Here is a 7,958-nt window from a genome sequence, read left to right on the forward strand (position 1 = left end):
CAGTTAGGAGATTGTGTCCTGGACTTTGACAAGGACAGGTGCATATACATCGATCGCCTTAATTATCCTCACCCTGAAATCGAAGGGGACCGTTCAGGAGCCTTGACTGACGTGCACCCCAAAAACAAACTTCTGGATTTCGCTAGCGGCGTTTCTTAAAATTACGACTACAAAAGATTAATCATTTCACACGGACACAGGCCAACGAGAGGTTTGAGTTCGGTGATGATCAACTAGAGTACGATGCTGTGACGCACGATTGCAGCGATGCCATTCACTGGGACATCAGCGATACGGCACGCCATGTGAACGTTTCTACCATTACCACTACGACCACCATAAAAAGTGATGCTGTGCACGTAAAACCTAACAGATGAGAAAGCGATGCCACTCCTTATCGTGAATAATTTACTGATTTTCATTGTCCACATGATACCGTTCGTCTACCACCCTACGGATATCATCCATTCATGTGCAAACAACTCGGAAAGTCACCGCCACCTCAACATGAACCCATCAAAGAAGAATACACGTTGCCTGTGGCTTTGTCTCGATACTGCAACGTCGAAAATTGATTCCAAACGTTCAAAGGAAAGTGGCCAAACTGTATGGGACGACATACACCCGAAGAATTAGCCAGAGCTGTGATTTATCTATTTGGGAGAATGAGATAAAATCAAGTGCTTCAGTTGCCGTGTATCACTTCACGAGTGGGAGCAGATACTCTCAGATTACTTGGAGCATTATCGATGGTCTCCGCACTGTTACCACCTTCCTTTAGTGAGACCCCAGTAATGTCTTCACAGATACTTTACAAAAGAAAATGTGTGGCTTGCCTTTGGAGTTGAGAGAACGCATTTGCAAAGAGTTGGTCGAAATACAAGTGAATTTAGGACCATCTTAATTTCATCAGCAGGCTTAACATAATTTGTTCCATAAATCTATTTGAGTGAAAGATAAGATTTTAAAGTAATGATTTTCTGTCTGTTACAGATGCTAAAGGGAACACATTACCAGGTAATCATTTATATAGTTTGAGGCAAATGTAATAATGTACCTACTCATTATCTGGCTTCATTTTATAAAGTTATTGTTGGTGCATATTTCAAGATACATTTATCATTATTATGACCTATTTATTCAAACTTTACTTCACAGAATTTAAAATACTTTTTACCTATGAGAGCCTGTTTTCTTTGAAATGTTGTTTTGGGGGAAAATCATGCAGATTTAGTTAAATACTTGTGTAAAGACATCCAATTAAGCTCTTTTTGTCATCCTTTTCATTGATAGGACAGGTTAACAAAATTATTCACACAGTTACAATACGAATGCATTTCATATCGCAATTCTATTAGTACAATATCCATGTTTCAATATTGATGATAAAAAAAATTATTATTATATCCTCAAAATAAAATTATTATCGATTCCCAAAAGGCAAAACATCTCGTATGCCAGAAGTTGAACACAGGCATTGCTATTAAGGAACCTGAACACACGTATTGCTATTAGGGAACTTGAGCACAGGCATTGCTATTTAAGAGATTTGAAGTTGAACATAGGCATTGCTATTTGAGAGATTTGAAGTTCAACACAGGCATTGCTATTTGAGAGATTTGGTATACAATCATCTCTACGATCTACGATCGTAATATTATCAGTGCATTTATTTTATTGTTGCAATAGTAACAAAGCCATTTGGGATAAATTCAACAAATTAAACACTAGACCAAAATCCTTTTATATATTTGAAATGTTTAAGACCATGGGTGTACATTCTAGAGAAATAAAAGAACACAATATGCAGCCCAAACTTTATTGTTTTTAAATATTCAATATTAACACTTCACGGGAAACAAAACACCTAGTGTGCCTCTGTTTGGTGAAACTAGGACAATCCAAGCCAAATAATTAGAAAATCTCACTTTCCCAATGATAAATAGAAACAATTCAAAGCACAACTGATTTGGCAAGAAAGTGGAAAGCAAAATATAAAAGGATACCAAAATTATGCACTTTTATCATGATTTTTACACATTCTAGACTTGATTTGGTTGCCATGGCAACCAATCATATCATCCCCTGCATGCTTAAATAAAGTATACCCAATACACATCCAGTGTCCACAATAAATGCCCTACTATAAAGAAAATTGTGTATTACACAAAAGCAAACTCAAAAAGGATGCTAAATTACTGAAGTAATATATGAAGCCTGTGCGAATCAGGAAGGTACACCTCCAGACTGATGCACAGTAAAGGATTAAATAAAGCGGAAAAGATGGTTAGAAGGGTCACGGAAGAAGAAGTGAACAAGATATAAAAAATACCTGGGCCTAGGAGAGAAAGAAAAAGGAAAATAGAAAAAACTGATTTGGACAGATTAAATGAAAACTGGATAAAGGTGCAGGAAATGTTTAGAATTATGGGGCATCCTGACTAGATCCCAGAGGATGAGAAAATGAACGAAAAGAAGATTATGTGGTAGAAGTCACACTAGCTGATTACACAGATTGTATTTTCTTACACAAATAATCCATTTTGTTTGTAAGGAAATTATGAAATCAAGACCACTTTATTACTGCAGCTGTTGCGGCTGCATGAAATTTCAACCGCTATTATAATCATACATTTCTTTGAGGAAATATTCAAATCATGTGGTCTGCTTTATTACAATAAAAAGAGGTTGCGAACACATGTAATTTAAATCCCCATTTGTAATAACATATTTCTTTCGAGAAATATACCTGTAGGCCACTTATCTGCAAAACTGTCAAGGTTAGCAGCCTCATGTCTAATTGAAAATAGCATTATAGGGTCAAGGTCATAAATAAAATGATTGCCCCTTGTATGGTTTCTTCCAAAGTTGGGAGCAATTTCATGCAATCACAGTTCATTTTATTTTCAAGTCTTGTTTGTATTAATAGTAGTTGCGGCTGTTTGTAATTTCATGTAATCACAGTGCAGTTTATATTTAAGTCTAGTTTGTATTAATAGTAGGTGTGATTCCATGTAATTTCATTAAATCACGGTGCATTTTAGGGAACAACTGTATTGCAATAAAACGATTTAATTGAGTCTGCTCTATTATAATATGCGTTGTGACTGCTGTATTAACCCCATTTGTAATACGGTTGTAAATAATAATACTAATTACACAATGGTGTAACAGTGCAAGCAATTGAATGAAAAATCAACCCTTAATTTTTAGAAATGTTTATTTTAAAAGAAAGTTAACTAAATTGATTACTGTAATACTGCTGTAACAAGTCGTTACCTGCCAAAAAAAATCAAGAGGATTGTTGTAATACGGCTATAGCAAGTCATTACCTGCCATAACAATCAAGAGGATAGCTATAATGCTGTTGTAGCAAGTCATTACCTGCCATAACAATCAAGATGATAGCTGTAATACTGCTGTAGCAAGTCATTACCCGCCATAACAATAAATAGGATTGATATAATACTGCTGTAGCAAGTCATTAACTGCCATAAAAATCAAAATGATAGCTGTAATACTGCTGTAGCAAGTCCTTACCTGCCATAACAATCAAGGGAATTGATATAATACTGCTGTAGCAAGTCATTACCTGCCATAGCAATCAAGAGGATTGATATAATACGGCTATAGCAAGTCATTACCTGCCATAAAAATCAAGATGATAGCTGTAATACTGCTGTAGCAAGTCATTACCTGCCGTAAAAATCAAGAGGATTGCTGTAATACTGCTGTAGCAAGTCATTACCTGCTATACAAATCAAGAGAATTGACATAATACTGCTGTAGCAAGTCCTTACCTGCCATAACAATCAAGATGATAGCTGTAATACTGCTGTAGCAAATCATTACCTGCCGTACAAATCAAGATGATTGCTGTGATACTGATGTAGCAAGTCCTTACCTGCCATAAACATCAATATGATAGCTGTAATACTGTTGTATCAAGTCATTACCTGCCGTAAAAATCAAGAGGATTGTTGTAATACGGCTGTAGCAAGGCATTACCTGCCATAAAAATCAAGACGATTGATATAATACGGCTGTAGCAAGGCATTACCTGCCATAAAAATCAAGACGATTGATATAATACGGCTGTAGCAAGGCATTACCTGCCATAAAAATCAAGACGATTGATATAATACGGCTGTAGCAAGGCATTACCTGCCATAAAAATCAAGACGATTGATATAATACTGCCATTGAAACAACCAAACCCAAGATGCATTAAACTAGTACTTGCCTTGCTGAAAGTAGAAGTAGCTTATTCTACTTTTACAACAGCAAAACAAATGCTTTTAACTCTTGCAATTAGTGCACACTGAAGAATTGCATTAATGTATTCAGACTAAGTAGAATTTCAAAACAACTACAACATAAGGTTTCTTTATCGATCTTGGTCATTACGAAATGTATTTTGGTCATATGATTTCATGTGAACTCATCAAAAACTATACATTGTAATTATTTATTATTGAAAGACTATATAAATTATATTATTTCGATTTAAAACAAAGTCATATTATTTAATCAACTTCCAATAGAATAAGTAATTTAATTTTTGTTAGTTTCCAAAACTTTACCAAACAGTCAAAAACATTCACATATATTTATAGATTTCATTTCATCCCTAAAATTACTTGGTTGTACTTTTGAAATTACATTAATGACAAATGTGGTTTGCATACACGACCAATAATGTAAATTTAATGAAGTTTTAAAAACTAACAAAAATAGATTGATTGATCTATTTCTAGGTCATTAAATATTTTACCTGTTAGAAATTATTATAATATATGTACTCCTATCATTTAGAATTAATTACCATATAAGTTCTGTTGTGCTCATTTCATAGTGAAGTTATTTGGTATAATGACCAACATTGGTATATAATCACCAGTATTAGTACATAAACACTTGAGCGTGGAAGTAGTCGACGTCAAAAGTGACCTTAGAGTCATTACTACGTAATAGGGAAAACAGCTGTTTGGTTACTAGTAAAATGCAATACGCCATGTTTTTTACTAACTGCTCTGGAGTCCTTCAGAAGCATTTTTCACAGGGTATTTAAAAACGAAAATTAATTTATCATTCTAAGGTATAAAGAATGGCAAATATGTCTCAAAACCATTTTATCTTTTGCATCAGTTTAATTGTACCAAAGCAATGGTCTATACATTTCAAATGGGCTATAACCTGACGGTGACAATAACCTTTTTAGTATGTATTTGACCTTTTGTTACAACAGGTTTCGTTACAAAGTACACCATAGTATTGTGTGTGTGTGTGTGTGAGAGAGAGAGAGAGAGAGAGAGAGAGAGAGATGGATATGTCAACAGTTCAGAATATTTGTGTGCTGTACAAATCGGTTCATTATTAGTGGACTTTAATTTAGTGCATCCCCAAAAAGTACTCCCCATATACCTCTACAAAATGTCTCAATCTGATTATACAATCAGTAATTACCATCTTGTATTCACTTTTTGGTACGTTGTTCTTATAGTGCACTTCCAATGTTATGGAGGCTTTGAACTCGTCTGCCCCTCAGCAAATCTTTGATAACGACATTCAACCAAAAATAACTTGGAACTAAATCAGGGCTGTATGAAGGGTATGGCAAAGTTTGGACAGGAAGTCTGTCACGATGACGGATTTACGCGTCGCTACGTTGTCACGGATAACTGTCAGAGAGTACCCTAAGTACCCGGACTGTACAAGTATGATCTTTTCTTTGCTCATTTGCAAAATTATTCTCTTTCTCTGATATTTTAGGCCACAGTCATTTTACCTGTGTTACGTCACACACACACACACACAAACACAGAGGCACGCGCGCGCATCTGCAGGTGCCGGGCGTATGCACGTGCGGCTGCACATAATTTTATGGAACATTTTTTGTATAGGCATTCGATTTACTGGTCTGTTTCCAACAAACGAACCAAATTATGGCAAAATATTCAGAGCTTTTTAAATATTGTCATCGTGTTTGTATGTGCATTGAGGCAGATGTGATTACTAAGTGGATTTCAACTGCATGTCGTTGAAAATCAGTTTTTAAAACGACAAACAACGTAAGTACCACTGACTTTAATTTACACATTTTTTTCTTTTTAAGTCTAAGCAGCTGTTTGACTGACATTTATGTTGATACGTGATAAGAATGGAATTATCATGGAAAGAGAGTTAGTACTACAAAAGGGATTTAAATGCAATCACGATATTTTAAGTTATAACAGCTTTATTAGAAATGGCCCTGTATTGTAGGCAATTAAAAAGCCTTTGCAAATAACATTTTAAGAAATGTAATTATTTCATTTGAATAACATAGATTAATGTTTTGTGAATTCGCAACCCTATTGTAATAGAATTAACATTATTACAATAAATGGTGTGATCGCACGTATTTTCAACCATATTCAAATTAAACTTTATAATTACAACTGACCTACATTGACGATAACGTTGTGAAACAAAAACCTTTAGGACGGGAAAGAAGTTGAATTTTCCTGGAAATAAACTTTTCCAACAAAAAGGGCTGAAATTCAATGTAAATGCAACCCTTAGTGTCATCCAATGGACATTGTTTTAAATTTGCGTTGTGATTGCTTGCAATAAGAAACCACTTTTAAATAAAACTTACGCGATACAGCTGAAATAAATTGACCTTGACCTTAGAATTAATAGCTATTGTCCATGATATTAATATCGATAGGTGATCTTTTTCTAACTTTTTAGCAGGAAAGTAATTAAGTTAGTATTATAGCGATTACATGCGACGGCATCGTAATAAGTGCGAATTGTATAAAAGTGTCTTGATTTCATATAATTGTAAGTTCTTTATCATAATAACAGTTTGCAGCAGCCGATGTTATTACACGATCCGTATTGACTATACACCAGTTTATAATATTTCCCATTAGGTAAATAAAAATAGCATGGCATTGACGTTGGAATTCCCCGTTTCGTTATATTTGAGTAGTGAATACCCTAGATGTGTGAATCTATGTAGGAATGGAAACATGAATGCATGTGTACCGTAAAGTGATCTAAGCGAATATTCACCTAAAGAAAGTTGTCGTTACAACATGGGTTAAAAGTGCTTGCAGTCGCAACACATATTGCAATAACAGAGACTTTGCTATAATTCGTGTTGCGATTGCTGCAAATGTAACCCCGTGGTAATAATTATTATATTTTGCAACTTAATTTAATAGAGGCTGTTAGATGGTTCACGCAATAACTTGACCTTGAAACTGGTGAGGAAACTGCGTATGACTTGACACAGAAAGCATATTCCACGTGAAATTTTATTTTTCCGTTAAGTGTTGAAAACGTCAGCCAATCTAAAGACTAAATGATAGTCTGTAAACTACATGTTTCGGTTAAATTTCTGCCGTCACAGATTGTCTTTATACCCAAGGCCGGCGTCAAACCCGGCCAGACTATCTGGCGCCCTAGGCAAGGCTAGATTCTGGCGCCCCCTCCCCCCCGGAAAATATCAATTTCAAAATTTATAAACAATACATTTTTTTTAAATGCGACCCTGAAATCAGCGCCCTAGGCGGCTGCCTAGTTTGCCTATATGGTAGTGCCGGCCCTGTTTATACCTTAAGGGCTTGATCGGGTTGAAGTAGGGCAACATTACAAACGTGAAAAACTTTTGTAACGGTACTTGTGTGTGAGAAATGTTGCTTTTAATCTTGTAAACTAACCGTATAACCTGTAACATTCATCGATGACGCTGATTCACAGGAAATGACAAACAAATGTATATATGTATAGCTTTTAAAGATTAGGCGCATTACAAAGTCCTCATTATTATTATTATTATTAGTAGTAGTAGTAGTAGTAGTAGTAATAGTAGTAGTAGTAGTAGTAGTTGTTACTGTTTTCTTTATTATTGCAGTTGCCGTGGGTGTTTAAAGCATTGTTAGTGGAGGTGCTCACGTTCGCAGTTG

This window comes from Sinohyriopsis cumingii, chromosome 15, assembly GCF_028554795.1.
Source record: "Sinohyriopsis cumingii isolate HCF-2022 chromosome 15, ASM2855479v2, whole genome shotgun sequence".
In the NCBI taxonomy this organism is placed as follows: Eukaryota; Metazoa; Mollusca; class Bivalvia; order Unionida; family Unionidae; genus Sinohyriopsis; species Sinohyriopsis cumingii.